At 43.2% G+C, this 27,784-nt stretch overlaps 1 protein-coding gene across 5 annotated transcripts in view; it reads right to left on the bottom strand.

The window, feature by feature from the left end:
• SV2B (synaptic vesicle glycoprotein 2B) overlaps positions 1-27,784 on the bottom strand; it is a 179,381-nt gene that overhangs the window by 133,161 nt on the left and 18,436 nt on the right. Inside the window, exon 1 of one of the 5 annotated variants that reach the window (XM_053581749.1) lies at positions 24,806-24,859. The exons of the other annotated variants lie outside the window; for them this stretch is intronic. The gene's annotated coding sequence lies outside the window, so the exon portion shown is untranslated. Of the gene's footprint in view, positions 1-24,805; positions 24,860-27,784 lie in introns of those variants that run through there. 5 annotated transcript variants of the gene reach the window in all.

Below are 27,784 nucleotides of genomic sequence, written 5' to 3'. Positions count from 1 at the left end.
AAGATTCCAAGCGTGGAGCGAGGGTTTTAAAGAGCATAAAGAGCTTAGACTAGAAAGAGCTTCCCCTGGAGGGGGAGGAAGCAGAGATCAGAGAGGTCTCTGGCAGCAGAAGAGGCTGGCGCCCTGCTGCTCATCACACCCAGCTTGTCTGCAGTGTGACAGGACCCAAGAGAGGAGTGGCTCCACACCTGACCAAGCTGGACCTCCAGCATCTCTGCAGAGACATGCATCCACCTTGCATTTCAGGGAGCTCCAGAGAACTGTCAGACCAGAAGCACAGTGCAATTCTCAGTGGTATCCTGGAAAGCCAGCCCTCTGCCAAGGGGGGTGAGAAAGTCTGGGTGATAGGTCCAAACTCCTTTAAAGACAGAGACATGGTTAGAGTTTGGGTCTAAAAGGTTGTCTACACCCCAGCACTAGTCATTGCACTGTTATGAAAACTAGTAATCAAATAAGACCAACTGATTTTTCATTCTTTTAAGAAATTTGAGTTCCTATTGTTACTAGGCATAGGAGACATAAATCAAATAAGACGTCTCTGTTCCCAAGGAGCTTACAGTCTAATGGGATAAAGGCTCACATCAATACGTAGGCTCAGGTATTGAACGACATGTTTTAGAAGTTTCCCAAACATTGCATGAGTCACTCCTGACCAAAGGAGGTCTTCTGTGCCCAGTTATGAATAAGCAAGACTCAGGGAGGTTAAGTGTTTTACGAAAGATTGCACAGTCACAGACCCTGGCCTGACTACTGTCAGCTGGCAGGTTCCTTCCACTCTTACTACAGAGGACTCCAACACCCACAGAGAGCCCAGAGGGAGTCGGGGGGTGACTCTTTACCTTTGCTCCCCAACAGACTCCAGCAAGTAGAATTATTTACTTGTGTCTTGCTATTTAATGTGAAAGGTTCCCAGACCCACTGCTACATCTGCTGAAGCTATAAGTGACTTCCCTGAAAACTGGTTCTATTCATCACACCTAAGAGAAAACAGCTACCTTCACATTAATTAACAGCAGAAATGGCTAAAGTTAATTATAGCTCCTTCTTAGTTAACAAATGAGGAACAGGCTGGCTGCCAAAGAAGAGAACAGTGGAGGGAGGAAGGCCTGGTGTCTCTATCCTGTGTCCTGCCTGAGACCTACCTTCTGTTAAACGCAATCAGTTTGCTGGTCAATGCCTCAGAGCTGCCCACAAACTCAGAAAGTCTCTCAGCCTTGCGATGTGGTATCTCTCTTTAAGGAAAAGGCCCCTTACCACTAGAAAAGATGTGTACATCAATTATTAAAAAGGGCTTTTATCAAAGAGGAAGGAAAAATTGCATGTCATTTTCCTAGCATTCAATATTTTTTATTATTTATTACTAGCAATCATCTATTTGGGGAAGAATGAGCCATTACTTAAAAAAACAATCCATGAATGTTTCAGCTCAAGAGCAGAAAAGATATTAGACAGTGTGTTCTCCAAAGCCCAGAAAACATACAATTGCCACTGAATCCCCTGATACAAGTTTTCCTTTCTTTTCATTTTTTTTCTTCAAACACACCAAGAAAAAGGGAATTTAAGAATGCTCCATTTCCGGGAGGATGGGCGGAGGGAGGGGGATTGTTGTGATTACACCTGCAGTGCATCTTACAAGGGTACATGTGAAACTTAGTAAATGCAGAATATAAATGTCTTAACACAATAACTAAGAAAATACCAGGAAGGCTATGTTAACCAGTGTGATGAAAATGTGTCAAACGGTCTATAAAACCAGTGTATGGTGCCCCATGATCGCATTAATGTACACAGCTATAATTTAATAATAATAATAATAATAATAAAAGGGTAAGGTCACTCCTGAGCCAACAAATATTCTGTTCATTTACTCATCTATCATTCAAAACATGGTGATTGAGTGCCTCTGCATTATGCAGTGCTGGGGCTCAGAAACAGAAGTAGGTGTGCCCAATAGATGTCTGAACTAAATAAAATCTTAGGTTCCCCCCCCAAAAAAAAAGAATGCTACATTCCCCAAACCACTTCAGTCCTCTGTTTACCCTGCCATTTTTAACAATAAATATGATATCAGCAAGGAATCCCATCTTGAGCTCTCTAGCTAGTTCCTGCAGGTGCATAAACATTTTCAAGCCTCTTCAAAGTGAAATGTGTGTGGTCTGCCGGCATCACCCACCAGGACTACTAGAGTAAATAACATTTTCCATTACAAAGAGAAGGCAGGACCCAGATATTTTAAAGGAAGCTCAGTATTCCAACTTCTCCAAGAACGAAACAGAAATAATATTTGGCCAGTTATCACTGGCCACATGAATAGAACCTTATACTTTAAAGGACACAAGACTCTCCCTCCTGCAATAGAAGACAGACTCTATAGACTCCTGTGATAGAGGTGATTTTAACGGCAACCTGATTCACTAGTTGGCATTATAGTCAACCAGGGAGTATATTTGAAATACCTCTGGGCCATCTCAGACACACACTAATAGTGTCTAGGATGACCAAGGCATCTGTGTTTTGAACGTGTCCTCCCAGGTGATTTTGATGGACAGCCCTGTCTGAATCCCCACAACCACATCTCAACCCTGCAGTTCTACAGTCTCTGCTGAGATGCTTCTTATGAGAGCAAGCTAACCAGATCTCTCTCTGGACGGCAGTAGCTGTTGAGAAACCAGCCTCTCTGCCACTGGCCCTGCTCCAGCAGGTGAGAGGAGCCTCATTTACACTTACAAGGCAGCAGAGTTTTGATGCTCACAGGGAAGAAACTGCATAAAGAAAGATTTACACCAAGATTCAAATTGGAACCTCTGATAATAAGGATATAGGCTGGCAAAACTTCGTTGGTACTGAATTAGATTAGAATAAGAGTTGAACTAAATACTGTTTTAGAATGGACCTTACCATCCTCCGTGGTAGAAGTATAAGGGATTAAGAATACAACAGAAAGAATGCACATTGTTCAATCACACCTACATTGGTTCCCGAGTCTTCCATTTACCATCGGAGTGGTCTTGGGCGTATTATTTAAGCTCTCTGAACTTCGGTTTTCTGGCAAGTTGGGATAAAACCAATTGAATAAGGTTGCTGTTAAAATCATACAGATACTGGCATTAAATAAATGTTGGTTTCCTTCTTACCCCTTCCTTTTGTTTTTCTTCTGGGATCAATTTGTCATGGGAGCTTATTTCCAGATTATCTCTTGGATCCAGCCTTTCCCTCCACAACTGCCACCACCACCATCCACACTCTCTGCCTGTATTTGTTCAGCATCTCATTACTTATATATTTAGGTTTGGAGAGAGATAGGAAATAAATTATCGTCTTAAGAGTGAGCACCCTAATTTCTTTCAGAAAGTTATTCTCTTTGTTCAGGAAAATACCTTGAAATGCCACTTGGGGCAGCGGACACCCTGAGAGCATGAGTTAGCAGGAGAAAAAGCAGCCAAGGGGTAAATGAACTGTTCTGTGTTTGAAATCAACTGTATGAGCTCAGTGGGGGGAAAAAAAGGGAGGAGAGAGGGGAATGAGGAGACAGGACAATGAGGCTGTGGGCAGGAAGAGGGTCTCCTAACCCAGAAAGTAGCAGTCAAGAATCAGCACAAAGAGGATTTTTTTTTTTAAGACAGAGTCTCACTCTGTCACCCTGGGAAGCATGCCATGGCATCATCGCTCACAGCAACCTCACACTCCTGAGCTCAAGCAATCATCCTGCCTCAGTCTCCCGAGTAGCTGGGACTACTGGTGCCTGCCACAACGCCTAGCTAGTTTTTCTATATTTAGTAGAGACAGGGTCTCCCTCTTACACAGGGTGGTCTCGAACCCCTGAACTTAAGCAAGCCACCCATCTCAGTCTTCCAGAGTGCTAGGATTACAGGCATGAGCTGATGTGCCCAGCCCAAAGGGGACTTTTGAAAGCATCCACAAACTACAAGAAACCTTGGACTTTTCCACCACGTGAAGGATAGAATCTGCTCCAATCATATGCAGATCTTCAGGTTCAAAGCCTCCAGCTAACATCTAAGGGGCACTGAGATTCTTGCAAAAGCCGCCCGCATCTGACCTCTCTGCCCTCTGTGTGCCATTCCTCTGCTCCGGAGCCCTGAGAGGCCCTTGCAGGATCCTGTGTTCTTTATCGCCAATTTCTGTCAAACAGCTTCAAGTCTCTTGAACATACACCCTTTCAGGTACAGCATTCATCTCTCTGCAGGTAACTTTCTGTAATTTCCCTTAGCAAAAAGAAAATGTTCCCAAAATGTTAACTCTGTCTAGGAAAAAAAAAGAACTATTTGGCAACTGTAACAGCTTGAACCCCTAGGGGAAAAAAATAATAGTATCAACTATTTACTGAGCATCCATTGTGTGCCAGGCAGTAAGCTAAGTATTTTGCTACATTCTCTTACCTAATCTTCACAGGAGCCCTCTCAAGTAAACACTACTCAAATCAGACTCAGAGGAATTTGGTGATTTGCTCAAAGCCTCAGAGATGACAAGTGGCAGAGGCAGCCTTCAAGACAGAATCTGCCTCTTGACCGAGCAAGCTACCTAGATGGATTCACCTATCACCTGGGTTGGGAATATGTTAAAATAACAAGCTGGGGGAAAAATAACAAGACTTCCTGAAGAACAGCATGTCCCTCTTCTGCAAAAGACCCTAGAAGAAGCCAGCAAACATCTGGGAAAATGTCAAGCCTTAGCTAAAACAGCCCTAACTCCAGTTCCAAACTTGAGCTCTTTATTTGAACCCCTAAGAACCCTTCCAAAATTGGAGTTTTTCAGGCCTCCATGCAGACCTATTGAAGCAAATTCCTTGGGAATGGAATATGAGAAAAGACTTTTTTTTTTTTTTTTTGAGACACAAGTCCCACTCTGTTGCCCAGGCTAGAGTGCCATGGCATCATCATAGTTCACAGCAGCCTCAAACTTCAGGGCTCAAGTGATCCCCCTGCCTCAGCCTCCCAAGAATCTGGGACTACAGGTACCCACCACAACACCTGGCTAATTTTTCTTCTTTTTTCTTTTCTTTTTTTGAGATAGAGTCTCACTATGTTGCCCTGCGTAGAGTGCTATGGCATCACAGCTCACAGCAACCTCAAATTCTTGGGTTTAAGTGATTCTCTTGCCTCAGCCTCCCAAGTAGCTGGGACTACAGGCGCCTGCCACAAGGCCTGGCTATTTTTTGTTGCAGTTGTGATTGTTGTTTAGCAGGCCTGGGCCAGGTTCAAACCCGCCACCATCAGTATATGTGGCTGGCACCATAACCACTGTGCTATAGGCGCCAAGCCATAATTTTTCTATTTTTAGTAGAAACAGGATCTCACTCTTGGTCAGGTTGGTCTCAAACTCCTGAGCTCAAGTGATCCTCCCACCTTGGCCTCCCAGAGTTATAGGATTATAGACATGAGCCACCATGTCCCACTAAAAAGACCATTTTTTTAAAGGTCCCCATGTAATGTAGCCAGCTCCAGAAGTGAAGCTTAAGAAAATGTGATCCTATGGCACTCTTAGCCACAAACCACCTTGGTGCCTGTAGTACTCCTAGGTCCCATTGCAATGATAGTTCTATGTCAAGAGAAGTTGGAAGAAGTATAGATAATCTGGTCATCTACCTTTAATCTACTTAAACAGAACAATTTCCAGCCCAGAATTCTGTACCCTGCTAAGCTAAGCTTCAAAACTGATGGAGAAATCAAATCATTTACGGATATACAAACATTGAGGAAATTCGCCACAACAAGACCAGCTCTACAGGAAATTCTTCAACCTGTTCTGCACACTGACCACCACAATGGATCAGCAGCAAAGTAAGAACTCAGAAATTAAAGGACAGAACCTAACCTCCACACTGATGCAAAAGATAAAACTAAGCAATGGACTCTCACAAAATAAGACGAATAGAATACTACCACACCTATCAATTATCTCAATAAATGTTAATGGCTTGAATTCCCCACTGAAGAGACAAAGATTGGTTGACTGGATTAAAAAACACAAGCCATCCATTTGCTGTCTGCAAGAAACACACCTGGCTTCAAAAGACAAATTAAAGCTCCGAGTCAAGGGTTGGAAGACAATTTTTCAGGCAAATGGAATTCAGAAGAAAAGAGGAGTTGCAATCTTATTTTCAGATACATGTGGATTTAAAGCAACTAAAGTCAAAAAAGACAAAGATGGTCACTTTATCTTGGTCAAGGGAAAAATACAACAAGAAGACATTTCAATTCTAAATATCTATGCACCCAATTTAAATGCTCCCAGATTCTTGAAACAGACCTTACTCAGTCTGAGCAATATGATATCAGATAATACCATAATAACAGGGGACCTCAACACTCCTCTTACAGAGCTGGACAGATCCTCTAACCAGAAATTAAACAAGGATATAAGAGACTTAAATGAGACCCTAGAACAACTGTGCTTGATAGACACATATAGAACACTCCATCCCAAAGATAAAGAATATACATTCTTCTCATCACCCCATGGAACATTCTCCAAAATTGATCATATCCTGGGACACAAAACAATTATCAACAGAATCAAAAGAATTGAAATTTTACCTTGTATCTTCTCAGACCATAAGGCACTAAAGGTGGAACTCAACTCTAACAAAAATGCTCACCCCACCCAAAGGCATGGAAACTAAACAATCTTCTGTTGAATAAAAGATGGGTGAAGGAAGAAATTAAACAGGAAATCATTAACTTCCTTGAGCACAACAACAATGAAGACACAAGCTACCAAAACCTGTGGCATACTGCAAAAGCAGTTTTGAGAGGAAAATTCATCGCTTTAGATGCCTACATTCGAAAAACAGAAAGAGAGCACATCAACAATCTCACAAGAGATCTTATGGAATTGGAAAAAGAAGAACAATCTAAGCCTAAACTCAGTAGAAGAAAAGAAATATCCAAAATCAAATCAGAGATCAATGAAATTGAAAACAAAAGAATCATTCAGAAAATTAATGAAACAAGGAGTTGGTTTTTTGAAAAAATAAATAAAATAGATAAACCATTGGCCAGACTAACGAGGAATAGAAAAGTAAAATCTCTAGTAACCTCAATCAGAAATGATAAAGGGGAAATAACAACTGATCCCACAGAGATACAAGAGATCATCTCTGAATACTACCAGAAACTCTATGCCCAGAAATTTGACAATGTGAAAGAAATGGATCAATATTTGGAATCACACCCTCTCCCTAGACTCAGCCAGGAAGAAATAGAGCTCCTGAACAGACCAATTTCAAGCACTGAGATCAAAGAAACAATAAAAAATCTTCCAACTAAAAAATGCCCTGGTCCAGATGGCTTCACTCCGGAATTCTATCAAACCTTCAAGGAAGAGCTTATTCCTGAACTGCAGAAATTATTCCAAAAAATTGAGGAGGAAGGAATCTTCCCCAACACATTCTATGAAGCAAACATCACCCTGATACCAAAACCAGGAAAAGACCCAAACAAAAAGGAGAATTTCAGACCAATCTCACTCATGAACACAGACGCGAAAATTCTCAACAAAATCCTAGCCAATAGATTACAGCTTATCATCAAAAAAGTCATTCATCATGACCAAGTAGGCTTCATCCCAGGGATGCAAGGCTGGTTTAACATACGCAAGTCTATAAACGTTATCCACCATATGAACAGAGGCAAAAATAAAGATCACATGATCCTCTCAATAGATGCAGAAAAAGCATTTGATAAAATCCAGCAGCCTTTTCTAATTAGAACACTGAAGAGTATAGGCATAGGTGGCACATTTCTAAAGCTGATTGAAGCTATCTATGACAAACCCACAGCCAATATTTTACTGAATGGAGTAAAACTGAAAGCTTTTCCTCTTAGAACTGGAACCAGACAAGGTTGTCCTCTGTCACCTTTACTATTCAACATAGTGCTGGAAGTTCTAGCCAATACAATTAGGCAAGACAAGGAAATAAAGGGAATCCAAATGGGAGCAGAGGAGGTCAAACTCTCCCTCTTTGCTCACGACATGATCTTATACTTAGAGAACCCCAAAGACTCAACCACAAGACTCCTAGAAGTCATCAAAAAATACAGTAATGTTTCAGGATATAAAATCAATGTCCACAAGTCAGTAGCCTTTGTGTACACCAATAACAGTCAAGATGAGAAGCTAATTAAGGACACAACTCCCTTCACCATAGTCTCAAAGAAAATGAAATACCTAGGAATATACCTAACGAAGGAGGTGAAGGACCTCTATAAAGAAAACTATGAAATCCTCAGAAAGGAAATAGCAGAGGATATTAACAAATGGAAAGGGCGGCGCTTGTGGCTCAGTCGGTAAGGCGCCGGCCCCATATACCGAGGGTGACAGGTTCGAACCCAGCCCCGGCCAAACTGCAACCAAAAAATAGCCGGGCGTTGTGGCGGGCGCCTGTAGTCCCAGCTACTCGGGAGGCTGAGGCAAGAGAATCACCTAAGCCCAAGAGCTGGAGGTTGCTGTGAGCTGTGTGAGGCCACGGCACTCTATCAAGGGCCATAAAGTGAGACTCTGTCTCTACCAAAAAAAAAAAAAAAAAACAAATGGAAGAACATACCATGCTCATGGATGGGAAGAATCAACATTGTTAAAATGTCTATACTTCCCAAAGCAATCTACCTATTCAATGCCATTCCTATCAAAATACCAACATCGTACTTTCAAGATTTGGAAAAAATGATTCTGCGTTTTGTATGGAACCGGAAAAAACCCCGTATAGCTAAGGCGGTTCTCTGTAACAAAAATAAAGCTGGGGGCATCAGCATACCAGATTTTAGTCTGTACTACAAAGCCACAGTGCTCAAGACAGCATGGTACTGGCACAAAAACAGAGACATAGACACTTGGAATCGAATTGAAAACCAAGAAATGAAACTAACATTTTACAACCACCTAATCTTTGATAAACCAAACAAGAACATACCTTGGGGGAAAGACTCCCTATTCAATAAATGGTGTTGGGAGAACTGGATGTCTACATGTAAAAGACTGAAACTGGACCCACATTTTTCCCCACTCACAAAAATTGATTCAAGATGGATAAAGGACTTAAACTTAAGGCATGAAACAATAAAAATCCTCCAAGAAAGCATGGGAAAAACACTGGAAGATATTGGGCTGGGGAAAGACTTCATGAAGAAGACTGCCATGGCAATTGCAACAACAACAAAAATAAACAAATGGGACTTCATTAAACTGAAAAGCTTCTGTACAGCTAAGGAGACAATAACCAAAGCAAAGAGACAACCTACACAATGGGAAAGGATATTTGCATATTTTCAATCAGACAAAAGCTTGATAACTAGGATCTATAGAGAACTCAAATTAATCCACATGAAAAAAGCCAACAATCCCTTATATCGATGGCCAAGAGACATGAATAGAACTTTCTCTAAAGACAGACGAATGGCTAACAAACACATGAAAAAATGTTCATCATCTCTATATATTAGAGAAATGCAAATCAAAACAACCCTGAGATATCATCTAACCCCAGTGAGAATGGCCCACATCACAAAATCTCAAAACTGCAGATGCTGGCGTGGATGTGGAGAGAAGGGAACACTTTTACACTGCTGGTGGGACTGCAAACTAGTACAACCTTTCTGGAAGGAAGTATGGAGAAACCTCAAAGCACTCAAGCTAGACCTCCCATTTGATCCTGCAATCCCATTACTGGGCATCTACCCAGAAGAAAAGAAACCCTTTTATCATAAGGACACTTGTACTAGACTGTTTATTGCAGCTCAATTTACAATCGCCAAAATGTGGAAACAGCCTAAATGCCCACCAACCCAGGAATGGATTAACAAGCTGTGGTATATGTATACCATGGAATACTATTCAGCCATTAAAAAAAATGGAGACTTTACATCCTTCGTATTAACCTGGATGGACGTGGAAGACATTATTCTTAGTAAAGCATCACAAGAATGGAGAAGCATGAATCCTATGTACTCAATTTTGATATGAGGACAATTAATGACAATTATGGTTATGGGGGGGAACAGAAAGAGGGAAGGAGGGAGGTGGGTGGGGCCTTGGTGTGTGTCACACTTTATGGGGGCAAGACATGATTGCAAGAGGGACTTTACCTAACAATTGCAATCAGTGTAACCTGGCTTATTGTACCCTCAATGAATCCCCAACAATAAAAAAAGAAGTGTAGATAATCGTTGTGTTACATGCATTCATCTGAGACTTTACAGGTTTCTGTTTCTTTCTTATAGCTGTGGCTATAAGAAAGTGGAGCAATGTCAATCTCTCCATGTGTTTATCCATCCCACTCAGCCAGGCTATAATCAATGAGGGGCCCATCCTATTATGCTTAATACAGAGGTGACAGATGCTGAGGCATGCTGGAAACTTGTTCAAGACAAATGCAAGCATGCATGCTTTTGGCAAAATGTGGTGTTTTAAGCCACCAAAAAAAAAAAAAAAAAAAAAATGTGAGCCCTAAATCCAGTTCTGAATAGTCCAGAAAGCTCAGTGTGGAAAGAGAAACTGAACATTAGCCATGTCCCTCATTTTCTTGGAGGAGATTGGAGAGAAGGGAGAGCAGGAAGCTTCTCCTCGGATGCCAGGTGAACGAAAGCAGGCCTGACAGAGATGGTGTTAACCGAGCCCCAATGTCATCCAGAAGTATGTGAGAACCTAACTTAGAGAGGCTTCCCCCATGGGCACCCAGGAGGGATGTGCACCTGCCAATTAAAGCCTCCTTTCAGAAGGTGATATTTTTTGTCCTACTTTTCTGGGAGAATCACTAGGCTTTGGGGATAGAAAAATGCTAAAAGGCATTTTTACTACTTCAGAATCCTTCCTAATGGATAATTGATGAATGACTTTTACTAGACTTTATTTATAGATTTACCTGGTACCATTAAAATGTTAACTATTGGGAAAATGTAACTTTTCCCCTAGCAGCTATTACTTTGAAGGAAAAATATTATTAGTGTTGCAATACTGGTGGAGTGTTTATTAATAGCTGGATGACATCAGTTCGGAAATGTTTACCTACACTGATGGTTCTCAAACTTGGTGCATCTGAATCACCTGGAGGGCTCAGTCCAAAATAGCTTGCTGGGCCCATCCCCCAAGTTTCTGATTTATTCATTAGATCTGGGATAGGACCTAAGAATCTGCATTTCTAGCAAGTGCTCAGGTGATGCCGATGCTGTGGATCCAAGGACCACACTTTAGAACCAATGACCAGAGCATGAGACCAAATGACCTTGGCTGACATGCAGGCTCACTTCCACCAAACTCTAGGAGCAGAAAAGGCCAGATATTTCTTCCTCTCTTGTTTGCCAGAGAGAAGATATGGCTTGATCTCACCAGGACAATTTTAGTTTATGTCTTTTACAATCAACTTGCACCTGTTAATTATTATAGTACCCCCTTCATCCTCAAAATTGTCCCTGTTTAGATAATTGCTATATTCACCCTAATGTTTGTTCATATCTGTATAGTCTTAACATGTAAGAATACCATGCATGTGTACAGAAACAGAGTATGTGCTCTTCCGGAGAGAAAGCCAGGCACACCATAGACACTGGGCTGGGGCTGCAGCTTACCGTGCCCTTGGCTTACTCTCCTACCGCGGTGTTGATAGTGGTGTTTGCCCACAGGGGGAACCTTACCTTTCTTTTTGGGGTACTTTTTATACACTCTTCTCTGCTACCACTCTCCTTCCTCCCTTCCTCCCTTCCTCCCTTCCTCCCTTCCTTCCTTTCTTCTTCCTTCTTCCTTCCTCCCTTCCTCCCTTCCTTCCTCCCTTCCTTCTTTTTTCTTTGCTGCTACTGCTGCTGCTATAGGTGTTATTATTTGAGGGATGGAGAGAAGTTCCTTGGAAGTTTCTTTTACTTCTTTTGGTTTTTCACGTTTTATTGCGGAAATTTTCAAAAGTAGAGAGACTAATACCTTGTAACTCCCTATGTACCCAACAACTAGCTTCCACAATCATCACCTCATTCCTATCTCATATCATCTAGATCCTCACTGGATTCTCCAACAACCTTCTCCTGCACACAACCACTAGATGATTTTGGAAAAAGCCCAGCATCGTATTATTTTATCCATAAACATACGAGTTCTACCTCTAAAAGAATAGGACTTTAAAAATAATCAGTGTGTCATTATCACATCTAAAAAATTAATACGTTTTTAGCATCATTAAATTTACAGTCAGGGTTCAAATTTCCCCAATTGTCTTATAATTTTATTAATTGTTCAAATTAGGATCCAAATAAGTTTCATACTTTGAAATCCATTGACATCACTTGTCTTTAATAATGTATATGTTCCTTAAGCTATCTCTTTTTTATTCATTACATTTCTTATTTTTAATTATTATGGGTACATAATAGTTGTACATCTCTATAGGGCATGTGTCCTATTTTGATACAGGCATGCAATGTTAATTAATTATTATATCTTATTTGTTGATGTAACCAGAGTCTATCCATACAGTAGTCCCTCAGTATCCATGGGGAATTGGTTCAGGAGCCCTGCAGACACCAAAATGCACGGATGCTCAAGTCCCTTACAGAAAACGGTGCAGTGTTTGCATATAACCTACACGCATGCTCCTGTATACTTTAAATCTTCTGCAGATTATTTATGATTATATAATATTACTTAAAGCTAATAATATGAATTGAGTGAAACCCTTCAAATACATCTATGGAGTCATAACAGTACGTTGAATAAAACATTTTGGAAGACACTAGGGAACCAATTTATCAGCAGATTTTGTTGTTACTGTAAGAAAAGGAGCTTATATATTGAACACTTAGGTGTTGGGAATTGTGCCTAATACAGTATACATATATTACTCGAATAGGATCATGAAAAATAGGCTTCAGGGTAACAGTGAGGTTCTTGGAAGTTAAAGAAAACACTTAATCCCACAGCTTGTGTTCTTTCTAAAGTAGCCACCAGCTAGTGCTTGGTTATGCCTGCTGCCCTGGGGTCATTATGAAGGAGCACCCTCTTTTCACTCTCTTAAGTGTCCTGGTTTCAATCATAAATTCAATAATCACCCAGCACTGCAGTTACCTTGCTGCTCTCTGTTTATCCGTCCAGGTATTTCCAAAGGAAAGGCCTAGAATCAGAGGGGTCCTGAATGGATTCTGAATTGTAGCAACGTTCTCATCAGAAGAGGAAAAGGGTCCGTGAGAGAGAAGAGGAGCAAGGAAGAGAAAATGGCAGAGAGGTAGGCCCACATTTCAGGGAATCCCTCATTTTTTTAAATTTCAGATTAATATGAGGGTACAAAAGATTAAGTTACAATGTTTGCATTTGTTAAGTAAGGTCCCTAGTGAAGCTGTGTCCTGTGGCAGCCCGTATAGCATATGGCAAGGAGGAGTGAGAGTTATAAGAAACACCTGTATAGCTCGGTAGTGTCACACCCTGGTGAAAAGGGCATGGGGAGGGATTTGGCTCTCCTAACAAACAAGAGAGCTCGCGAGACGAGAGCATCGGTGATTGGCAGTCTCTACACCTGTGGTGTTAAGCGCCATGGCTGTGTGTTTGTAAGAGGCTGGAGGAGAAGGCAGTTGGGAGCACACATTCTATCACAGACCCGCTCACTCTGACTCTGTCGCTTCTCCTGCCTACAGAACACCTGCACAGTGTCTATGATAACACTGCTAAAATGTATTCTTCTTCTTTTTTTTTTATTAAATCATAGCTGTGTACATTAATGTGATCATGGGGCACTATACACTGGTTCTATAGACCGTTTGACACATTTTCATCACACTGGTTAACATGGCCTTCCTGGCATTTTCTTAGTTATTGTGTTAAGATGACACTTACATTCTACATTTACTAAGTTTCACATATACCCTTGTAAGATGCACCGCAGGTGTAATCCCACCAATCACCCTCCCTCTGTCCACCTCCCCCCTCCCTCCCCTCCCTTTCCCCCTTCCCCCTATTCTTAGGTTATAACTGGGTTATAGCTTTCATGTGAAAGCTATAAATTAGTTTCATAGTAGGGCTGAGTACATTGGATACTTTTTCTTCCATTCTTGAGATACTTTACTAGGAAGAATATGTTCCAGCTCCATCCATGTAAACATGAAAGAGGTAAAGTCTCCATCTTTCTTCAAGGCTGCATAATATTCCATGGTGTACATATACCACAATTTATTAATACATTCGTGGATCGATGGGCACTTGGGCTTTTTCCATGACTTAGAAATTATGAATTGGGCTGCAATAAACATTGTGGTACAAATATCTTTGTTATGATGTGATTTTTGGTCTTCTGGGTATATGCTTAGTAGAGGAATTACAGGATTGAATAGCAGGTCTATTTTTAGATCTCTTAAGATGTATTCTTCTTAAGAGTGCTTTACTCCTTCAAATACTGTCTTTCTCTCTCCCTTCTGCTAAAGCAAATAGCCTCCAGGGACCTAAGACCAATTGTTTCTGATCAAGGTCGCCTAGAGGTCCACATCTGGAACCTAGATAAGCCGAGGGCCGGAGACCTGGCCAGTCTCGGGCCCCAATAAGTGGTGACCATGAAGGGACCTCAACAGTGTCCCACACCCAAGAGGTGTGCTACATACCTTTTACCCTTATATTACCCTCACATTGTGCCTATTAGGTGAGAGCACGCCAATCCCCCACCCTCTGCCCCTCTTCCTCCCCTCTTTGGCCCCCCAACTTGAATTTAATTGAGTTTTTCTCTTGTGTGGTGTGTATTAGCTCATCTACTGGCTTCATATTAGTATTGAGTACACTGGATACTTGCTTTTCCACTCTTGTGATACTTTATTAAGGAGGATGTGTTTCAACTCCATCTAGGTTAATACAAAAGATGTAAAGTCTCCATCTTTTTTATGACTGAATAGTACTCCATGGTACACATACACGACAGTTTATTAATCCATTCAAGGGTTGATTGGCACTTGGGTTGTTTCCACATTTTGATGATTGTAAATTATGCTATGATAAATAATCTAGTGCACATCTCCTTATGATAAAATGATTATTTTTTTCTTCTGGGTAGATGCCTAGTAATGGGATTGTGGGATCAAATAGAAGGTCTGTTTTGAGTTCTTTGAGAATTCTCCATGTTCTTTCCAAAGAGGAAATATTACTTTGCAGTTCCACCAACAGTATAATAGTGTTTGCTTCTCTACACATCCTCCCCAGCATATGCAGTTTTGGGACTTTGCAATGTGGGCTAGTGGGCTATTCTCACTGGAATTAGGTGATATCTCAGGGTGGTTTTAATTTGCATTTCTCTGATGATAAGAGATGATGAGCATTTTTCCATATGTTTATTGGCCATTTGTCTACCTTCTTCAGAGAAGATTCTGTTCATGCCTCTTGCCCAGTGATAGATGGGATTGTTTGCCCTTTTTTTTGTTGCTGATTATTTGAGCACCCCTCACTTTGTAAACTATACCACAGAAGGCTGAGCACCATGGCTCTTGCCTATAATCCTAGCAGTCTGGGAGGCCAAGATTTGAGGATCACTCGAGCTCAAAAGTTCGAGGCCAGCCTGAGCAAAAGTAAGACCCCATCTCTACTAAAAAAAGAAAAATTAGCCAGGTGTTGTGGCAGGCACCGGCAGTCCCAGCTACTGGGCTGAGGCAAGAGGACCACTTGAGCCGAAGAGTTCCAGGTTGCCACAGCACTCTACCCAGGGCAACAGAATGAGACTCTGTCTCAAAAATAAATTAACAAATAAGTAAATAAACAAACTGCCCTGAGTATGCAATGCCACATAGGTGATCACCATAGAAGTGCACTGCAGTGGTCCCAGCTTCTTGAGGATGCCACATGTGGGAGCTCACAACACCCACGTGGGGCCAGCCAGGGGCCTCCTTGTCCTGGCACCAAGCTATGCCTGGTGACCCTGCAGCCCAGGAACTGGGAACACAGAGGGTTTAGGATGAGGACTCCAGACAGCAGCCAGCTATCAGCCGCCTCCTGGGGGGGCATGAATGGAAGCCCTATTGCCTCCACCCTAGCCCAGGTATCAGGTGCAGACCCTCCTGGGGTTTGACAAATTGACATCTGCAGGTTCAAGCAGGAAGTAGAGACTGCAAGAGACATTCTATTTGTGCCTACCTCTGAATAATTTAACACTCCCTCCAAAATAGACCATCATTAGAATTTGTCAATTCCTGTGTATTTGAGCAGATAGCCTCAAAAAAAAAAAAAAAAAAAAGAGAGAGAGAGGGAAAGAAAACAAAAAGGAAGTAAAAGTTCCCATACATACTGCCTCAGAGGAGGGAGATGGTTCAATTTTGTTCTCTTTTCTTTTTTTATTTTTTTTTTCAAGTCAAATCCCTTTTGCTCACTAGTGCATCGAACCCAACAGGAAACTCTGTCCTTTCCTGTCTAGTGGCCCTGAGTCCACGTCTGCACTGTAGGCAGGAGACGCAGGAGGAAATGCTTCACCTTTACGAATGCAGTGGTGGCAGATCCCAGCATTGCCGCTGACCTGCACGCGATGGTGCTCAAGTCACATAACCCTTAGGATCCTCAGTTCTACATGTGCAAGATGCAAATACTGGTGCAGCCTCCCTCACAGGTGCATTGTAGGATAAAAAGAGCTGATGAGGGTAATGCACCTGTCCCAAGTCTGGCATGAAACAGATGCCCAATAGTCTTTGGTCTTCTATCCCTTCATATGCACTGGCCTTAAATGAAATATGCCACTTCCCATAAGGAACCACAGACAGGCACAATTTCCAGCTCTGGGTAAACCCACTTTCTTTAGTCCATTGCTTAGGCTGCCACAGACTTGGTGGGGGGCGGGGGGGTATATACAAACACACACACACAAAAATATATGTAATATCATATATGTACACACACACACAGGCTCTTTAGCTCTATCCCCATTATAGATGTTCAAATCAGCCGAGCACCCATCCTGCTTGTCCATGCCCCTATTAGTGTCTAGTTCCATTCCCCATAAGGGCTATTCCAAACTTTTCAGTGAATCTCACCCCACTTCCAAACCCCTGTACTTCCTCACCCCCACCAGCCCCCATTCACTGATTTCCTTCTCTCCAAATGTCTCCCACTTCAGTCCGCTCCCTCCTCCACCCCTCCAGTTTTGAAAGCTAATCTCCCCCGGTGCTCTGGGCCCCACTCCTCCTATTTGTTCCTGACCTTGGCTCCATCCACCATCTCCTTCCATTGTGGCTTCAAGTTCTTTGTCCCCACATGCCTACTTTTAACCCTATAAAAGTATTCAGACATCACACGTCCTGAAAACATTTCCTTCCTCTCTTTCCTACAACCTCGATCTGCATCTCGCCTCCCTCTCGTCGCCCAACACCTTAAAGAATTTGCCGATCTAGGTGCCCCCCACATACCAGTCTCTTTGCTCCCAGCACCACGGCTCCTGCTCTCCCCGCTGCTGCTCCTCAGGGACTCACTAAGTCACGCCCTGTCTGTCATTCAGGAGCCTCCTCTGGGTCCCCATCTTCCTCAACCCCTCCTTGGTCAGCCTCCGCCTGCTTCAAGCCTGTGACACCAGCTCTCTGCTGACTCACCTCCTTCCCTGTCCCCTGAATGCTTCTTTCTCTTTCTCTCTCATTCCCTGTTCCTTGTCCCCTCCCTCCATCTTAAATGGAAATGCCATCTACAGCTCTAGGCATGGTACTTTCCTCCTCTGCTCCACTCCATCTCCCTGGATAGGTCCAGCCACTTCCACTGCATTATGCTGCAGCCCTGAACACACACATGACTCAGACCCTGACATTGCCCTGAATTTGCAATGGACTCCCGAGCCTGCCTGCTCAGATATTCACCAGCCTGTTAAGTGCAGATTCTCCCTCCCACTCGCCCTGACCTAGGAGCCTCAGCCCCACTTCCCAGTCTTGCCAAGTCCCAGGCGTTCCAGCCCAGCACTGTGAGTCACCAGCAGTCCCTCCTTTCCTTCCCCTACTGCCATCCCAGTTCAGGCCTTGGCGCGCCCCATCTGCGTGCCAACAATGCCCACGCTGCCTCAGGCCTGCCATCCATCTCTTCCCAACCCTTCCCTTCTGCCCCCACCCTCCACAGCCACTCCTAGGAATGGCTCAGCTCCCTTTGCTGAGCCCTGGCTGAGTACCAGGCATGAAGCTAAGCACTTTACACACGTTACCCCACGTGTCCTCCCAAGGTCCCTACATGGGTACTATTTTCTCCCATAGTAGATGATGAATCATACTCCTGATCACACAGTTAGTAAGTGACAGGGCTGAGACTGTAACCCAGGCTCCATGACTGTAGCGTAGAGGCCAGAAACCATGAAGTCACGCTGCCTCCATCCACAGACCACATCAGACCAAACAAATCCCCTCTAGAGAAGCATTTGCTGGCTCCCTTATTGCCAACTAGTTTCCTCCAAAGGGCCCCCAGGGCCGTCACTGGCAGCCACAGAGTCTCCTGCTGGATACTCCACCTGTTACCTCTATTTGGGTTCTGTCCATCTCTGCAGTCAGGCACATGCACTCAATTGTACTCACACTCCAGTTCTAACTTTTGCCAAACATACCCCACATTTGCTGGCTCCCACCATCATGCCTGGCTCAGCCTCAATACTCCCCTGTCCCCTAATTCCATCTCTGGACAACCGATTTCTCCCTCTTCAGTGCAACCCAGAATCTCGCACCTTTTCCACACCCATCACTTCACTCCACCTTATGGGATGGTCATGTGCACATTTATTTCACCGAGGTGACTCGGATTTTCTTCAGGGCAGACACTCTCAACATACTCATTTTATAATATGTCGCTTACCTATCTCAGGACATGCTAAATATTTGTTGAAATGACTTGATCCCAAGGATCTCACACATACACTGTCACTGTGATCATTTCCCTCTTGTTTGAAAGGCATTGATATGAGACAAGGATCTCATATCTGATAGGGTGTGGGCCTGGGGGGAGGGGTTTCAGACCCTGGTTGAGGACCTGGTCCACCCTCTTGTTCAGATTCCTTGCAAAAAAACACTGCCAAGATGCAAAGTTAATTTTCAAGGAAAGAACAGAACAGCTTTCACATTCCGACACCTCCTCCTGCTCTCCCATCCCACCTCCTTGGAGAACGGCCTCTGAGGATGACTCACTGGTGGGAGAGGGTAAAAACAGCTCCTGGAAGGGCTGAGAATCTCTGCGAGACCGAAAGCAGGACTAGTGATGGCATTTGTCCCCGGAGGGTGGGAATGCACTTTTCTGCACAATCCCAGATTTGATTTGAGCCCCTGAGATGAAACTGACAAAAATAAAAACCTTCACAAGTATATTCTCTTTTTTCTTTTCCTTTTTTCCAGTAAAATAGGCTCAAATACCTGAGGGATTTTTATGTCTACAGAGCACCAAATGCCATTCTTCACTACCTCCTCCCAAGTCTCCTTAAAATGCAGTCCATAAAATGCATGTCACTTTCATGCTTATAATGAGACAAAGAAAAGAAAAGTTCAAAGAAAGAATCCTGAATCTGCACAGCTTTGCAAAGTTACCACGGAAATTCCGGCGAGCCCCTGAATCTATCCCTGTGCCCCAATATGCAGAGGTTAAAACCTCCACTCCACTCTAGAGGTGGCAAGCTAGAGCCCCGCAGACCAAAAGTCTCATAACTGCCTGCCCTCCAATCTCCCTGCCTTTCCCAGCCTCTCAGTGAACGCGCACACACAAACACACACACACACCTTCTGGGCCCATTCTGTGACTGTCGTGGCTCTAGAGTGTTTCTTTTCTTTCTCTTCCAAAAGGTTATTTGCTCCACAGAAAGAGCTTTTCTTTTCCAAAATCATGACAGTGTGGACAATCTGCTTTCTAAACCCCTACTGAGCCTTCCCACCAGGGGATGCACAAACAGCAGCTGGACGGGGCCGGCAGTGCGTGGGCTCCAGGAACAGGATACTTTCCCGGCCTTTTTGAGCAGAGGGCATGGGCTAATGAGCTTGTTCTGGAACAGCCCCACAAAGGGTACAGCTGATCTGATTCTAGCTTGGCCTCTGCGCATTAATTAGAACATCTCAGGAATGCTGAAATTTACCTCTCACCCTCTCTACCCTGTCTCATCCAAACCATTTTCTTTTTCCCCAGATGAAGCTAAGCACCCAGGAGAAGAAAGGGTAGAGGATGTTTTGTGAGCATCTGCCACATGCCCAGGTCAGAGCCAGAAGCTGGACATTTACTCAGTCCTCACAAGAACTCTCCAAGGTAGTTATGGTCATCAGTCCATGGTATAGAAGGGGAAACTGGGGGAAGGTCAGACAGGTAAGCAGTTTGCCCAAAACAACACAGCTAATGATCTATGGAGCCAGCATTTGTGCTTACGTCCTTTATTCCAAGGCCCATGCTATGTGTCCAACAGTGATGAACAGAAGTGGTTAGTATGGCCATCTTTGTCTAGTTCCTGGTCTTAAAGGGAAAGTTCTCAGTCTTTCACCATTAACTGTGCAGTCAGTACCTGTAGGCCCCAACCTTCCTAATGCCGTGATGTATTTTCATTGTTACAAAGGGGTTGCAACCCACAGGTTGAGAACTGCTGTGCAGGGTATTCATAAATGCCCTTTATCAGGTTGAGGAAGTTCCCATCTATTCCTGGTTTAAGTAGGTTTATGATGAAAAAGTTTCAGATTTTGTCAAATGTTTTTTCTTTTATTTCATTAGTGTGGTATATTACACTGATTGATTTTTTTTTTTTAATATTAAACCAACCTTGCATTCCTGGGATAAATGTCACCTGGACATGGTATATAATCCTGCTCATATGTTGCTGGATTTGGTTTGCTAGCATTTTGTTGAGGATTTTTACATCTGTACTTAAGATGTTGGTCTACAGTTTTCTTGTAATGTCTTAGCCTGGTTTTAGCCATTGAAGGTTTTTGATTATGAAGCTGATATAACTAAGGACAGTTGATTCTTTTTTTTTTTTTTTTTTTTTTTGAGACAGAGTCTCACTATGTTGCCCTCAGTAGGGAACCATGACGTCACAGCTCACAGTAACCTCAGACTCTTGGGCTTAAGCGATTCTCTTGCTTCAGCCTCCCAAGTAGCTGGGACTACAGGCACCCTCAACACCCAGCTGTTTTTTTGTTGCAATTGTCATTGTTGTTTAGCTGGTCTGGGCCGGGCTCGAACCCGCCAGCCTTGATGCATGTGGCTGGTGCTGTAACCACTGTGCTATGGTTGCCAAGCCAGGACAGTTGATTCTTAAACAACACAATGTTTGAAATACACAGGTCCACTTATACACAGATGTTTTTTAACCAAATTCACGGGATGCAAAACCTGCATATAGGGAGAACCTACTTTCTGTGTTTCTATACCTGGGTTCCACAGGGCTGACTGCAGGATTTGAGTATGTGAGGATTTTGGTATATACAGGAGTCCTGGGACCAATTAGGAGATTACTATATGTCTATGTACTAAGCAGAATAAAAGTTCCCAAATATGTCCACATTTTATCCCCAGAACCTGCGACTATTTTCCTTACATGGCAAAAGGTACTTTGCAGACATGATTAAATCAAAGATCTTGAGATAGGAAGATTATGCCAGTTCTTCAGATGGACCCAATGTAATCACAGGGGTCCTTATAAGTAAAAAGGGAGGCAAGAGGGTCAGAGACAGAGAGATTTGAAAATGCCAAATCGCTGCTTTGAAGACGGAGAAAGGGGCCATAGCCTACTGATGCAGTTGGTTGGGCTCAAGGAGCTGGTAAAGGCAAAAGAATAGATTCTTCCCAGAGCCTCCAGGAGGAATGCAGCCCTGCTGACACCCTGGTTTTTGCCCCATAAGGCTCATTTCAGACTTCTGACCTCTAGAACTGTAGGATGATAAGCGTGTGTTGTTTTAAGCCACAAGTGTGTGGTCATTGCACAGCAGTCCTAAGGTCTGGCTCTCACCCTAAAACAGACCAACGACCTGGTTTGTCAGCCCTATAACCCCAATTCCCTCTCCCCATTATTACTAAAGCATTCCAGATAGAGATGGGTATCAACCAGAAAGCCACTTCACTTATATCCAAAGAGAGATCTACCTGTAAGACAGAATCCTCATCTTGGCATGAATAACACATCCTCTCTCCAATCAGACCAAGATGGAAAGTCAATCTGTATTTGGAAGGACACTGAGGAGCATAGGGTTGGAGCTAGCAGAGATATATGAATCACTGTTCCAGGTCTCCAGCTTGGAGCCCACCACAGTCATCCCCATAGCAAGCACAGTCTTGCCAATACCTGAATGTGTTGACTGGGCTGCTCTCGTTCTTGGGTGGTATCTGGAACACGCCATCATCACTTTCTGAGAAGCTCCTGTTTTTAGGCAGACCTGGCTGACTAACACCTCTTAAGAGTGCCAGATGTGTTGTTTCTTTGGAGTTGTGACCATTAAGTAATACATTTAAAGCACTTAGAACACATGCCAAAAGTAAGCACTCAACAAATATCAGCTATTGTCATTATTATTATAATTAACATTGTTATTGGTATATTCAACCCAGTTATGTTCAAGTAACTAAGAGCTAAGGACCCTTTTCTCTCTTTAAGGCAACTTCCTTCTCTCACTCTGCTCTTTATGCTACAATTCTCTTTTTGTTTTGTTTTGGGGTTGGGAGGAGTTGAGCCAGAGTCTCGCTCTGTCACCCTGGATAGAGTACTATGGCGTCACTAGCTCATAGTAACATCAAACTCTTGGTCTCAAGTGATCCTCCTGCCTCAGCCTCCTGAGTAGCTGGGACTATAGGCGCCCACCACTATTCCTGGCTAGTTACTGCAATTTGAAATTGGCAGGTTCTGGGGGAAGCCTCGCCCCTTGTACCGACTGCACAATAATGATTATATAAAGGTCAATTTGGGTCACCATCAGATGATCTATAAGGTTCTTTTCCGTATATAAGAAAACATACGCAGAGCCACGAGTACAGCAGCTGGCACAGAATAGAAACTCAACAAGTGTTTATATTGTCACTCACACACCTGCTCCCTGCAGTGAACTGAATCATGTCCCCCAAAATCCATATGCTGAAGTCCTAACCCCCAGTACTTCAGAATGTGACTTGTTATGAAGATCAGGCCTTTAAAGAGGTGATTAAGGAGAAATGAGGCCTCTAGGGTAGCTCCCAATCCCATCTGACTGATGTCCCTACAGAAAGAGAAAATGAGACCGCCCTAGAGACACCAGGAGGCGCCACACACAGGGACAGGTGCAAAGGGAGCAGGAGGGCAGCGTCTGCAAGCCACAGAGAGGGGCCTCAGGGATGCCAGCCCTGGTGACATCTGGATCTTGGACTTTCAGCCTCCAGAACTTTAGAAACAGTTTCTGTTGTTCAGGCCACCCAGTCTGTGGTATTTTCTTGCAGATGCCCTGGCAAATGAATTACTCCCCTTTTGAGAAGAAGTATCTTTGGCATCTCTGGACAGCGCAGAGCCTTTAGTATGATTTAAAGGAAGTCGCCAATGCCCCTGCAGGCCCAAGTCCTGCTTGGGAGGTAAGGAACGCACGTTTCCCACCAGACTCCCTTCCTCACCAGGTTCTTGGCTGCCGCGCCTCACATGTGGTTCGGGGTTTCTCACTTCCTGAGGAAGCAGGTGCCATTAGCTTCACAGCCCCTCCCAGAGCCCTGCCTGGGGAGTCGTGCCTCGCAGAGGAAACACCACTGGCACTCCAGACATGGAAAACTGAAATCGCAAATGACAGATTCGTGACTTCCCTGAGGGAATAAATAGCGTGAACAGATGGGCCCCAAGGCTGGAACATTTCATTTAAATCCTCATAGAATTTTGATAATTTAATGAATGTGGTGAGAAGGAATGGCAAGCCGGTACCAGCAAGCCAAAACACTGTTTTCCCATGTTGGTTTTAACCCTAGGATTGTTTTCCCAGAATGAGGAACACAAAAAGTGTTACCTGGACAAAGTATTTACTGAGAGATTTAAAGCACCCTCTCTGAACTCTCACCTTGCAAGCTGAACGCTGTGCAATGGGGGTGACATCCAAGGCAGCACGGCGCTCCGAGTTTTCCCTGAGCACCTCTTCGAGGCACCTTTCTGGGCATCACTCCTTGGCACAGCCCCAGGAGACTTCTAGGTGAGGGATTAATTTACATACAGGCAGTGGTCACAGACCAAGTGTCCTCAGAGCTCAGGATGGCATACCCCGGAGATCACTTACCTAGCTTTTCCAAATTCTCAAATGCAACTTGTTCCCAACTAATCCCTCCTTGCTCATCTCTGGAGACCTTCAGCGAAGTCATGCCCAGAACAGAGAAAATGGCACAAGATGAAGAGGCCAAAGACCCCAGCTGCAATTCTGCCACTTACCAGCTCTGCTCTTCAGAAAGTGCCAGGCAGTCTTGGTGCCTGTAGCTCAGTGGCTAGGGCACCAGCCACATACACCAGAGCTGGTGGGTTCAAACCCAGCCCAGGTCTGCCAAACAACAACTACAACCAAAAAATAGCCGGGCGTTGTGGCGGGCGCCTGTAGTCCCAGCTACTCGGGAGGCTGAGGCAAGAGAATCGTTTAAGCCCAAGAGTTTGAGGTTGCTGTGAGCTGTGACACCACAGCACTCTACTGAGGGCGACTTAATGAGATTCTGTCTCAAAAAAAAAGAAAGAAAGAAAGTGCTAGGCAATAGCAATTGCAATCAGTGTAACTGGCTTATTGTACCCTCAATGAATCCCCAACAATAAAAAAAAAAAAAGAAAGTGCCAGGCAAATAGCAGGCCTTCAGCAAATGCAAATCCACATCATATACACAACACACACACACCCCAGTTGTATCCCCCAAGCAGCACAGTGCAAAAAGGGACCGCTCTTTGAGTACTTACTGCATAGCAGGAACCAGATCTCAACTCTGTTATTCCTGAAGAGTCTACACAGGGTACACTGATTTTATGGCCCACCTACACTCTGTCTTCCTTACGCTCTTATAATTATATGTGTATATTTGCATGTACAAAATATCTTTGTTTTAAAATGAGTCTATACCGTGGAATGGCTAAACTAAGCTGATTGACGTATGTATTACCTCACAGACTGTTCTTTTTTTAATGGTGAGAACATTTAAAACCCACTCCCTTCGTAATTTTCAAGAATGCAAAGCACTGTGACTAACCATGGCCAGCGTGTTGTACAATAGAGCTCTAGAATGTGTTCCTCCTGTCTGAATGTCATTTTGTATCCTTTGACCAGCATCTTTCCACGGCCACCAGTGGCACATGCACACTGGCTGCTGGTGGCCTCACCCTACTCTCTGCTTCTATGACTTGCACGATTTTGGATTCCCCGTGGAAGTGGGATCAGGTGGGTTTTATCTCTCTGTGCCTGGCTGATTTCATGTCTCCTGGTATCCTCCAGGTTTAAGCTCTTATTTCAATGGATGTCCCAGCAAGTGCAGGACTAAGAACAGACGGAAGGCTGGGGAAGATGAGCCCCAGGTGCACAGTGTCTTAGCAAGGTTGTCCAGTTTTGTTAAATAGCTCAGAGAGACAAAACAGACAAACCAAAGCAGCAGAAAGGATGGAGCGGGGAGCCAGGCCTGGGGAAGCAGCTCTGTAGGGAAGGAGGATCAGGGAGGGGACAGATCACAAGGCTTGACGACAAAAGAGAGACAACCCAGAGGGCAGGCAGGAGAAAGCTGGCCATTAAAAATTGTTCAGACAGGGGACCCACCCCCGGGCACCGCTGCTTTCAGACTGAGTCCCCAGGGAGCATGTCTGGGGACCCTGTTTGCATGCAGCATGACTTAATCCTTGACGCAGGAGCAAGAGGACATTGTTGATAAGATCTTACTCTGATTCTGACTGTGCTCATTTCACCTGCATTCACAACACTTCTGGCTTAACAGAACATCAGTGAGATCATGTATTTATGGTAATTGATGGAGGGAGAGTCCAACTGGGAGACCCCTCAGCATATATTGAGATAAGGTCTTGGGACACCTGAAATCAATGGGTAGGCATTACTTTTGAAACATACTATTCATATAAATAGCTGCTTTTCAAGGTGAGTACCAGTGAGAAGGGAATGGCAGACAGGAACTAGTTCCCTGCTGGTGATGAGGACCCCTGTGGCTGAAGAGAACTGTCCTGCAGATTCTATTTGCTTTCAGTTCTAAGCCAACTCCTTCTTCCCTTCCAGCTGCTGGGTGCCCTGCTTAGTTAGCCCAAATGTCAAGTCCACCTTCAGAAGGAAAAGAAGTATAACAAGGTGAAAATTGTGACAGACTATAATAGACTGGAAAGACAAAGAAGTGAGATTCTACCCAAGAATTACAGGGAAATAAAAACAATAAAAAAAAAAAAAAAAAGACTTGAAGATTGACTCTGTCCAGGGTCTCGGCTGCCTCTTGGGGTCCTAGGGAAGTGTCTTTTAAAAATTCAATTTCCACCCCCATCCTTAGTGATTCTGGTTTAATTATATACCCTCAAGAGGGTTAGGACTTTTTTTTTAAATAAACATTTCATCTGATTCTGATGTACAGCCAGGAATGAGAACCATAGAACTAGATAAAAACGTGCCTAAAGTGAAAAAAGCTTCAAATCTTTAAATCCATAGTGCTCACTAAATTCCAAGCAAAGTGAGTCTTACTCTAACACTTTTTTTATACAAAGGAGAAAATAACAGAATAAGTTACCAACAGAAGAAGACACACACACACCCCATCTGTGTGTATGTAGACTGAGTCCCTGCCACTTTCAACTACGGAAGATAATTTAAGAAAGGAAATAGATTGTGGATGTTAACAGCTCAAGCTTCAGAATCAGAAAGTCAGGAGTGGGTCCCCCGGCTCTGCCATTTACTATCTGAAATATCCTTGGTAAATTGGGAGGATTAAATGAGACACTGAATTTAAAGAATCCAAAGCCTAGTGCATACTAAGTTCTTAACAAGGGTTAGTTTCTAGTATTTCATTATCATTTTTAAATACAAAAAGAGAGCCAGAAATAAATACTGGATAAATAAAGAAATATGCCATGTCCTATAATGCTAATTCTTGCCAAATTAATTTGTAATACAATTAAACTACAATGTAATTTCTATCCAGATTCTATCAGCATTTCTTTAACTTGTCAACATGGTTCAATAATTCATCTAGAACCATAAATGGGTGAAAATAGTCAAGGAACATTTTGAAGGTTAAGGAGGGACTTCAACTACTGGATATCAAAACATAACATAGAGTGGTGCCTGTGGCTCAGTGAGTAGGTTGCTGGACCCATATACTGAGGGTGGTGAGTTCAAACCCAACCCTGGCCAACTGCAACAATAAAAAAATAAAAAAAAAAAAACATAACATAAAGCTTAAGTATTTATATTGGTTTTAACACAAGAGACAAAGAGATCAAATGGAACAATATTATGCAGGTTGCTTGTCAACACACTGGAGAAAGAACCATTCATTCTGTGGTCCTCGAGGAGCTGAATAACTAAAGTTAAATGGACTAAACAAAGATAGAGCTCCCATTCACACCCTAAGACATAACAAAGTCCAAAGAGATTAATAGATCATATGCAAGATTAAAATACTAAGAGAAGCAGTCAAAATTTACTAATGAATACTTTCCTGATTTTAAGGTAAGAAAGGACTTTTTCAGCATGAAAAGGAAAAGATTCTAACGGAAAACATTGGTGATATGAATATATTCAAAACTAGATTTCAACATGGCCAAAAGACTACAGAAGCACAAAATTAAAGGCAGATAGATTTGGAAAACATTCGCAATACTTGTGCGAGTCACTGATTTAATATCCTCAATTTACACAGAGGTCTTATTGATAAATAAGAAGAACACGAACATTCAATT

This window comes from Nycticebus coucang, chromosome 2 (assembly GCF_027406575.1).
Source record: "Nycticebus coucang isolate mNycCou1 chromosome 2, mNycCou1.pri, whole genome shotgun sequence".
Lineage (NCBI taxonomy): Eukaryota > Metazoa > Chordata > Mammalia > Primates > Lorisidae > Nycticebus > Nycticebus coucang.
This window is presented reverse-complemented; position numbering and strand designations above follow the sequence as displayed.